Source organism: Dermacentor silvarum, chromosome 1, assembly GCF_013339745.2.
Source record: "Dermacentor silvarum isolate Dsil-2018 chromosome 1, BIME_Dsil_1.4, whole genome shotgun sequence".
Lineage (NCBI taxonomy): Eukaryota > Metazoa > Arthropoda > Arachnida > Ixodida > Ixodidae > Dermacentor > Dermacentor silvarum.
Genome location: NC_051154.1, coordinates 352,649,436 through 352,660,819, shown reverse-complemented (window position 1 = coordinate 352,660,819; position 11,384 = coordinate 352,649,436). Strand labels below are relative to the sequence as shown.

The 11,384-nt window shown below is 42.4% G+C and overlaps 1 long non-coding RNA gene across 1 annotated transcript; it reads right to left on the bottom strand.

The window, feature by feature from the left end:
* Window positions 1-2,105: 2,105 nt before the first annotated feature.
* On the bottom strand, window positions 2,106-8,742 carry LOC125942368 (uncharacterized). Its single transcript, XR_007465041.1, has 3 exons — window positions 8,300-8,742; window positions 7,533-7,641; window positions 2,106-2,252 (listed from the first exon to the last, which is right to left on the bottom strand). It is a non-coding gene; the product is annotated as an uncharacterized LOC125942368 (long non-coding RNA).
* Window positions 8,743-11,384: the final 2,642 nt, after the last annotated feature.

The window sequence follows — 11,384 nt, the reverse complement described above, 5'->3', positions numbered from 1 at the left end:
ATTAATTTTATATGGCCTATTCCGCCTTACTTTCTTTTTAACCAAAATTATATATGCAGTGCAGGTGCTCCTTACACCTAAAGAAATTCACCGTTCCTTAAAGTGCATGGTTTTGTTTCAAATGACAGCACAAGTATGCTTTGTGATTGTTAGCCAATGAAATGATTGTCAAACTTCTTGAAATCACGGACTCCTGGACAGGATAACTAGTCACATTGGGCACCCTTTCATCAGTTTTTGTCCACAAAATCAAGCAAGTAAAGACATTACCCTGAGTCTGCAACTGTTAATGCGTTCTCTTTGGTAATGATAATTTTATGGTCATTGACCCAAGCCAAGCCAAAAAAGCTCCCTTTCTGGAGCCGAGACGGGTTCCTGAATTACACCATGGAAGGTAAGCTCGTGGGCCCTTCTCCTGCTTCAGAAAGCTTACTGCTGGCACGTTACACGATGCAGCTTACTTTCATCAGTGTTGGGTGAAGTGCCAGTGTTGAAGTTGTCTTTTGCGCAGAATGGCAGTTTCAGGTTTAGTGGGCTTGTAGGAAGACAAGCTCAAGATAACTTCCTGGTTTGAACAGGCTGTTTTGGTTATAATACATCAAGCTTTCTTGTGACTGCCCGCACAGGTGGTCCGTTAGTCTCGCTGTGAAGTTGACATTCAGCTGTATGTCCCAGAAGACCCGAATAATGGTCTGCTCTAGTTCACAGGCTCTTGATTTTCTGTCAGCACTCTTGAACTCTTGCTGCCAGTAATTTCTTCCCAGCTGGCCGAATTATCTCGAGGCCCCACGCTCACACTACCGATGCTTTCAAGTGTAGACTTTTCAGGATGAGGTTCTTTGCAGGAAAGGTGGCACTTACAGATTTCTATTCTGGACGCAAGTGAGACGAACCAGTAAGTCTTGGTAACAATGTTTTGTACATAAGTTTTGTAGAAGGTATTATCAAGGGTTCGACGAAAATTCATTTAGCCAGGTAACGACTATGAAGTTGTGGTGAATGACCAAGTGCTTATCATCGTGTTAGTGCCGATACAATTTTTCGTAAAAAATTTTTCGTGTCGATACAATTTTTCGTAAAACTCCAAGAGGACTACACACAAGATGTAACCAAGACTTGCCGGTTCATTTCACTCAGGTCTTGAATAGCCACCTGTAAGTGCCACCTTTTTTTAAACCACACTTGCAAAGCCAGGAGTCTTATCCTGAAAAGTCTTCAATTGAAGACATCAGTAGTGTCAGTGTGGGGCCTCAGGATAATTCAGCAAGCCGAGAAGAAATTGCTAACAGTACAAGTAAAAGTATGCCAACAGAAAATGAAGGGCTTGGAAGCCGATGTATTCTTCGCAAAGTGTCAACTACAGGGTCATTGTTCACGAGTTCCCGGATGCGTAACTCCATGCCAACTTCATGCCGACGCTAAGGAAACACCAGGGCAGGCAGTTGCAAGAAAAGAAATTCAGTGCTCTAAGAAAAATGCGGCCACTCAAACCACGAAAGTAATGTTTAACTTGTCTTCTTACAACTACACTGAACCTAAACATGCTGTTTTGGGCAAGGGAACAAACATCAACACTGGTGCCCTGCCTGACTCTATGAGAGTCATCTGCGCCGTGAATGGTGCCGTCAGTGCACTTCCGAAGATGAGGCCCGCATCTGCACTGTCAGTGTGCTGTACGAATTTCAGAAGCACATCCCACGAGCTTGTCTGCCTAGCAAAGAAGCTGTGTGGGGCTCCAAAACCCATAGAACCAACGAACACAAACCCAAACCTCGTCCTTTCAACTCTCGCTTTATATTGCTGTGCAAGCAGTAAAATTGGATGGTGTTAGTAGTGTTCTGTCCTGTCACCTCCTTGCCTTTCCTATGAATTTTATGCTAAATAAGGCTTTTTCTTGGTGAAAGAGTGCTAGTTTAAGGCATAAACCAGCTCCATGGCAGTTTGCAATTAAGGAATGTAAACATTTGCTGAAAATAGGTCCACGAAGAATAATTCAAAAAGAGCACTTAAAAAAACACACGTGTATCTATCACCAAGGCCAACCCTTGTGTCTTCTATCTCAACATATTTCTCGAAACTCAAGCTCAAAACTGATACCCAGGTGCAAGCTCTCCATATCATATTACCTTGTCAATGATGAAGCAAAGCACGCTGGTGCCTGGATGTTGTGGGACCAACTCAGGCGTGGAGATCAGCACTGATCAGCAACACAGCACAGTCTGCTTACACTTTCTCTGCAGGCCCAGCCATACCTGCATTAATACAAGTGGGCTTAGTGTCACGTGAGTATAATATAAAAAGTGACACCGTGAACAAATCAATCCTTGTTCGGTATACATATGAAAAAATGTAGATATTCTCCATATAGTAAGCTCCACTTTGAGTAACAAATCCTGCACTATAAGAAAAATATGATGCATGAGCCATCTATGCAAGAAAATTAATTGATCCCTTTTTTGCCTCCCTCCCCCTCCTTGTGTATAGGTGGCAGTCAGGTTAAGTAAAGTAGGCCAGACAGCCACATAGTGTAAGCAAAGGTGGTCACTTGGTGGGCCAATTATGATACCATAGCACGACATGCATTCTGCAGGCACTGCAATGTTAAAGCACCCATAAGCCTAGCAGCATTACCCAATAGGGCTAACCAATAAGTGTCCCCAGCAGCATAACTCAGCATGTCTACCAGGAGGCTTTCATTACACTTTGACAACTATCCTCCTACGGCTTGAGCCCAATTTTTGTCAACGGAAGACAAGCTTTAAGCATCTGCACAAGGGCACTTTAAACAGTACCACAATAGCTTCCTACCTAATCCCACCTTTAAAATGACATTGGTAAGTTCAGTACCATGTGTATCATTGTTCTGCAATCAAGTAAGCATCCCCTTTTTATACACGCAAATATCAGCAACACTACTACTGCCATATGGCATTTTATAGACAAAAACACCAAGCGCAAGAGCTGAAGCTTGGGCAAGTTGGTAACAGTTCATTTTGATGGTGTTCATGGCACACACATGCCAAAAGAATAAGCAACAGGCAGACAGTGAAAAATAACTGTCCTCTTTCACACTCTGTGTGTCCCTTAGTGCTTTGGAATGTGTGAGCTGTGAATGCCACCATCTGCCTGACCCTTTTCTCCTTAGAAAGTGTGCACTGTGAATAGCATGGAAAGGAACATAAGAGACCAGATAATGCTACAATAGATAAAAGAAAACATGCTCTCTGCTGCAACACGTCTTTAAGCAACTTAATTTCCAACCAACATCCTAAGCCTGCCGCGCTTAAAAAACTCACTGAAGTTGCTGTGTAAGACAACAGCTTGCTTTTACAAAAAATAGAGTTAGACTTATTCTATTATTTTTGCAAACTGGTGCTTCAGTACTGTGAAAAGGTGGTATTATTGAAAACCAGCTTAATTTTTGTGTAATAAAAAAGCCTAGTAAGCTACAGAGATCAGGCTTGATATAAATTTGCCAGTGAACACGGTAAATCAATATTTCCATGACTGTTGAGGTAAAAAGAATTGTTGACAAATTCCCGACACACTATGCATGTTTTGGAGAAGACAGTGCTTTTCTACTGCAAGCATTTAACAGAGCCCCAGTGAATACAGTATGATATAACTTATTGCAGGACATTTCAAACAGATCCTCTTTATGGCTTCTTAGGGACTTGGGTAATGAAGAGTAAGTGCAGTGACATCTCTGAGCACCTCAAAGACAATACTGGTGATTACATGGCAACACAACTGCTGACATGCAAGATAACTTTCTGGCAGTGTTGTCTCATGCCACATCAATCAGACAAAACTTTAAAGGGACACTTAAGGGAAAAATAATTATTTGAGATGCATTATTACTCTTCTGCAAACCCAGAAAGACTGCAGTTATCCAAAAGTAGAGGCTTGATAAGCTAGAAATACACAAGAACGATATACAGGTGGTGAAACCACAATAGAGTTCCCACACCTGCTGGCTGTCTGCTAAGGCCTAGTTAATTTGTTTTTGGCAAAAATTGACTATATTGCATTCTAAAAGAGGCAAGAACTGAACTTAGCAATTTTGGAGCAAGTGTACTGAACCGCAACAGCCAAAATATACGAAAATACTCTGGAATGCATGATGTCCTCCAACGTACGATGTTTCGCCACAAAATTTGGCAGGAAATGCACTTTAACCTTCCTTTTCTTTTTGCAATACATAACCTCTCATCACAAAACTAACACAAAAGAAAGAATACATGATGCGTCTAAACTGTCTCCAAACAAAAAAATGTGTCCTGAGTCATTTTGTACACATTCAAACCACTTATTTTTGGCCTTGCTTAAAGTGCCTTTGTATGTCATGCAACATGAAACTGAAAAACAGGATTCACTGTAAAGGGAGAAATGAATGGGGCTCGCCTAGCGTAACGTATCTGCACAGGCTTAAGAGAAGTGTGACTCCATGGTCTAAATGAAAAAATAAAATCACACTTTGGGCGGGTCTCAGGTTATAGTACTACTCAAAATCTTGACAAGTGCTTATTCAGTCTGTACTTATCCCAAAAGCTTGGTAATGACATACGCCCCTTTTGCACTAATGGTGTCTGCGCCAAAGGGGCTAAGGCTAAATGTTAGGTAGCCACACACATTTTAACAGTGAAATTCAAGTGCATTATGACTTTTGTCTGCCACTTTTAATAACATGTAACGGTCGATATAGCACATTATGATCTAATTATTGTAGGTCAGCATGGCCTCAGCATGGCGTGCCTAAACACTTTTGTTAGGTGAGAAAGTATTGTTTCTGGTACTCTTTCGGGAAGCAGCCTATGCCTTATTCAGAACAAAAACCTTGTTTCCCTGAGAATGTCAATCGCATATTTCAAATTGACCATTTGAAATGCACACAAAGTGCAGCATGGTTTTGAGGGTCCCACTAACTATTGAAACGCACAACATCCAAGTTCAGCAGTCAACATCATAACTAAGCTTGTAGAAGTGCATATTAGCAAGTTGACAGAATAATAAGGAGAAGGTGAGAGAGATGGTCCCAACTATAAGAGAAGCAATAGCAGAGTTCAAGCTCCCTCCCATGTCAAATGCGGAAGGGCAAAGCATACCCAGCTTTCGGTTACACTCTCACCTGCGACCACTGCACCAGGCTGACTGACATGCGTAACCAGCAGTTTGTGATACCACATTATCAAACCTGCAATTTATGGGACATCAGAGATCAGCTTCAAGCTTGATGCTATGCTGCTCTAGGGATGTATTATGAACTGACTACATTTAAATGTTATGCTTCATGGTTTGTTGCAAGCTTCAGGAATTTACTTATTCATTTATAAACATACCTCATAGGCTCCAGCTGGAGTACTGCATAAGGTGGTAGGTAGAACATTCTGAGCCAAATAAAGAACATACAATAAAACAAGTAAAAAAAAAGAAATAAATACTCTTTGACACTGTGGTTTCTTATCTGGCAGCTAGCTTATAAAAGTGAACAGAAACGTGTTCATGCTGGTAGTGCTTTAGAAGAATAAATAATAAGAGGTTAAACAGAAAATTCAAACACTTTCAAGCCACCTTTCGTGGTTTTTTCTTTCAACATCCCTTTAGGAATGGGAATCAATGAACAGTCGCATCCCCCCCCCCCAAAAAAAAAAGAGAAAAAAAAAGTGTAATACATGATTTTTGACTACTTAGAGAAATAATCTAGGAACACAGAATCTGTGCAGGCATGTATGTAAGGAATTAAGTGCAGTAATATATGCAATAACTTGCAATGCCCTTCTGCTTTCGTCGGGCAACTCATAACAAGACATAAAAGGATATGTGTGCCTCAAAACACAGTTCCTAAAAAAAATACGTCACTATACAGTCAGTAAGTAGCATATCATGCATATCTACTCAAGCCCCCAATTATACTTGACTCAGAGGAGGCTACTTAGGTATATTGATTAAACTGAAGGTAGGCGATATTTTAAAATATACAGTTCAAGTAGTACTCGAATATTATGTCGACACTGGAAGTTATGAATATGGCATCTAAAGGAAAAGTGTTGTACGTTATAACAAACCTGCCAGCCTGTGAACTTTATGTTTTGCAAAAATCTTAGACACAATGCTGTCTTGGAAAGTCAGCATGTATTTTCTTAAAGTTTTCTCTCAGCGCCTACATTGTTCAATAGAGACACATTATTAACCATTAACTTGGAACAGCAGAAACTGACAACATTGTTTTTAGACCAGTGTGCTTTTTTCAGTGCTTTTGCTGTTGCCTATTTAGCCGGCTTTATGAACTTATCTCAATAAACTCATCTAATACGGGTGTCATACAGTGCACTTTTCATTGCGATCAAGCTCAATCCGGATCGAATTTCTCACTTGTGATTGGCTCTTTTGTGCAAGCTGCGCGAGGAAGCCAATTGCAGTAGCTAATTTTGATCTGAATCGGGCTTGGTAGGAAGTGCCCCTCCGGTATACTCGTTAGGGATTTTGCATTGCTAATAAAGCAGCACAAGTGCCATCACAATTTATTGTTTTAGATGCAATTTTGCAATCTCATACCACCCCATTTTTGAAGATTCTTACAACATATTACCAATAGAATTTCATTCTCATAACTCAATGCAACAATAGTAAAATTGTAGAACGAGTCCAAATTCGTAAATCTCACCAAAAGATTCAGGACCGATGGCACGTACGAATTATACCCCAGTCACACGGACATGCCGAAGGTCCTTTGAAGTTAAGGAGCATAAAGCTTTCAAATGAACATTAGTTCAAGGGATATGTATCAGTGCTACACGGTCGCCAGGTGGTCTCCGCTGAAGCTTTTGACAGAAACCGCAACGTATTCTAAAACGCAAAAGTGACGAGAAAAAAAAAAAGCACGAGGACACTTCGATGCGTAGCAGCCGATAACCAAATCACACATGGCACCCATTTTGCTCACGAGGGTTGCAATGTGTGCTTGTTGGTAACGCATCTTGGAGGGTTAACAGTAGCGCGATGAAAAGTACGAACTGGACTTCGATAACAAACACTGTTGGAAGTTGGCGCCGTGTGTGTCCCTGTGTGTCTTCTTTTGTTCTGGCTTTTAAACGCGCTACCGTAAACCCTCCAAGACCCATTTTGCGTCGGTGTTGCCGATTCTGACAGGCCGTGCCGGCGCTGTTGTACCGGCACATTCATCATTGATACTGCGGGTGTCACAAAAGTTTTGTGCTTATAAACTTCTATATAGTTAAACTTGTTTTTAACAGGTAAAAATTGAACTTTAGTATTTATACAGAATTTTGTTTTCCTCTGTCGGACTCTAGGCTCAAAAGTATTCCTTTGAGATTTCAAAGGACAAACGCGGACTCCCTTGACTCAAAGCTCCCTTCAACTAGGCCTCCTTTGATGCGCCCATGTGACAGCGCGCGTCTTCCCTTGAAGTAAAGGATCTTTGATTCAAAGGACTTTGAAAGTGCCCGTGTGACTGGGGTATTATACCAACAGAACCTAGAACTCATAAGTGGCAGTGACTGTTTTGTACAAACCTTGTCAAAGCAAGCAGATCAGATTCCTTGTCGGGCTGCTCAGACTGCATTTTGCCACAGGCTCCCATGTGGTGCAGAGATGCCTCCGTCTCACGAAATCGTGACATCCCTAAACAATAAGAAATGTTCAGTTTATTGCAATCACTGCTGAAACTGCAAACTTGTGATTTAACAACACCGTGTTAAATTGTGAAAAGACCTCAGCCAGCTACATGGTTGTGCAAATATCTCATTCTGACATCACGGGCAGTTATTTTTATTTAACCTGTCAAATGGACGAAGACATACAGAACACTCAACACAAGAAACACAGGTTGTCTTGACAATATATAAGCAGAAAAATTTGCATACAAGCTAAAATGTGCTCATGAGTCAGTCAGAGCAATCCGGTGCCGTCTCGCGCAACATAGCTGTCAAGACAACACGTCAACGTACTTCACCACATATACCATTTCTTGCTGAGAAATTACGTACAGAAGCAGTGACATTCGCGGCATCAATTTTGTGCCCGTTCAGACTAAACGATACTCGGCGCTAGTGTATTTCATAACAGAAAGCAAAGAAACAATATATGAAGCTCTTGGCAAGATCCTATACTTGTTTGAGGGTAATTTTCATAAAACGTTTTGCTAAATGTGTACTACGGCATTAATAACAAACATTAGGAAATCACTTTTATAATTTTTGTCGCTGTACCAATCCTCTTGTGCTCCGCCTAACAAGGCACACTACACGAACTATAAAAATGCGCCAAGCGCCGGACTTACCTTTCGAGACATACTCGGCAAACGCTCCTTCGTGTCAGGTCCGGCGGCATCGACTGCACGAACTGTCCTTCCGGCATAAACACTGTTAAATTGCGGATGAACGTAATAGTACAATTTACAACACATTCTTCCGTGCACTGTGAACCGCTGCGAGATCGGCGAGAGTACCAGAGGCTGCTAATGAGCCGGGAACAAAGAGCACGAATGGACCGAACTACGATGGCCAACAACGCCGCACCGCACGAAAGATACAGCTAGCTAGCAGCGTTGCACAGGCCCAGGGGCTTAGCGATCGCTGATGCGCACAAAAAAGAGCACATTTTCTCTCGGCAAAGCGTAAATATGATTAAACTACCACATCGACCGTCCGCAAGGAAAATATTCATGCTGCGCTCACATACCGACAGCCCAACGTTTCTAGACTGGTAACATTTTGACAGCCGAACACGGGAAAATGATGTCATTTCGTCAAGATAGAGGCACCAAAAGCTTTGCAAGAGCCGGATAAACGTCATGACGGCCATATTGTTTACATCGTCGTCTACCGTTTTGCCGTCTCAGGCAACGTTGGTCTCTGGCTCCTCGGCTCCATGGTAATCGTGATCGCATGGATGGTGGCGGCTGGTATTCACATGTTATGCGAGTGATGCGGCGTGTTTCAACAACGTTTCTTTCAACATCGAGGACAGCAACCTGCGGAGCAGCCGTATCAACCGGTCAGGGCCGTTAAATCGCAGCATATCGTGGTTTGGTTTGTGAATGTTTGTGAATTCAACAAGGTGTCCGTGTTTTAATGCGGCGTTATCGACGACGCATTTGGTGTCGAGTGGCGTCGTCGACGCACTTTGTTCTGGCTTGTGTGCCGTTTTGCGGATGAGTATAGTTCATGAAGAGTGCCGTCTGTGCATCGGACGCTGCTGCCACGCCGGCTCGATTTGCCAACGCGCGAGAACGTCCGCACTGTCTGTCGCGAGTGCTTTCGGACACTGCTTGTGTTCTCTCTCTGTGTGTGTGTGTGTGTGTGTGTGTGTGTGTGTGTGTGTGCGTGTGCGTGCGTGCGTGCGTGCGCGCGTCTGATATGCGTCGTTATTGTGTCAGCGATTTGCAAAAGTGTTTTTTATTTTGTTTCCGGCGTGCGCGAACGCCAGGATATGCTGCATGTTCGTCATTTAACGACCCTGCTTGAATATAGGGACATTGACATTTTGGTCGTTTCGAGGTCAGCTTTTAACGAATCGCAAAGCGTTGCCTTGCTCTGAACCATCACAGCACGAACTACTTAGTTATTTCTCCGTTAATTTCAAATTCAGTTTTGTGTAGTATATACACAGATAATGCTCCGTTGCCACGCTAAACACGTATTTGCCGCTGTTGAGCGGCAAATACGAGGTTTTTTTACTATGTCAAGCTCTCTCAGCATACAGTGCACAAGTTGTGAAAGACTTAGTGCAAATAATTTTTCAAGCAGCAATTGGGCAAAATGTGCTGATTGTATGACAGCATTAGTGATTGATGGTTATGTAATTTCGTTATTTTTTTCTGTCAAAGTGCGATAGATTTTGGCTGCTATTTTGGCTATTTATTCACCAATTTATTTACACTGAGTTTGTGGTTCTTTTTATTTTTTACATGTGGGCATGCATGGCCAGTTTATGCCTGCCTGCTACAGTTTGGCATAAACAGGCACTAACAACCTCTTAAAATATGGGCAATAAAAAGTGACTAGCAGATTTGATAGTCTTGTGGGGGCTGTGACATAATTACTAACGCGAACAAGACTAACGGAAAAAGAGTGGGATACGAGAGAGGGCTCTGTCCTGTCCCACCTTTTTTTCCGTTGTTCGCACTAGTCACAGCAACTGCATCAACACCAACTAACCCAACTTTCTTCGTGAATTACTCGTCTTGTGGGGGGGCACACTTAGCTGTTTGGAAAATGTGCAGCTTGAAATTTCTGCATTGCTACCTCTGACTGACAGCTCTGACGCAAGCAATATGATTACGCTATGACAAAGCGCATGCATCTTCTGTTACTGATCAAACTGCATGCAATAAAATAATTTGCCAACTCGTCTGTGTTGGATGTGTTTTCAGTGAGCTATAATCACATTGCCAGCTTCTTTTATTCTGCATAAAAACAAACCTATAGCATTTTTTTCCGAAACTGTGAAGGTACTCAACCCTATATTGCATTAAAAGCTTCGGGTGATCCACTCTGAGCAAGGGACGTACTCTCAGACAACAGCTTTTGGCTATATCACTGTCTGTGCGCGCTTATTGGCTGGTTGAGCAATGCGTCACACGAAGGCAATAGTATTGCCATAAGTGATTATCCGAGAATATGTCCCCAAGTGAAAATCATTGCATCATTAGGACTGACATGAGCTTTGATGGAGATGTGTGTGTCCATTATATGAAATTGCAGAAATTCAACACTGGCGCTCTTATTCATTCTGCAGTTTATGCTGCTATATGTGGCACAATGGTTCGACGTCGTCATACAGCACATTGATTATGTCCTTGCATGGGCTACAAACGATTCATCATAAAATCTTGCTGTCATTCCCGAGCTTTTGTATACACTACGACTTAGGTGCATGCACTTTGTATGCAATTCGTAGTCATCGGCCAAGATCTCGTTGCACATATGACTACAGTGCGTACACATCACACGCTATCTCGCACACCTCGTACAGAATCTCGTCAGGTTGGCGCAACACATCGCACACATCTCGCACATGCGTACATCTCGCACATGCATTTGCGTAGCACCTCGCATAGATCTCGCACACTTCGTGAAGTCTACGCAGCTCATGCGTACAGATCTCGCACATTTTCTGCGATATCTCGTTGAATGTGCGTAGCACATCGCACACTTCTCGTCAAATTTGTGCGATATGCATACATCTCGCACATTTCTCGCACAATTCGCGTACAAATTTTTCAATAGGGGTCTTGGAAATCTGCAGAAGTGAACTGAGTGCCGTTGTCGGATACTAAAGTCGCGGGGAATCCAAATCTGCAGAACAGTTTATGTAAGCATGAAATGGTTGCTTCAGTGGTGGTTTTGCGCATTGGAAACACT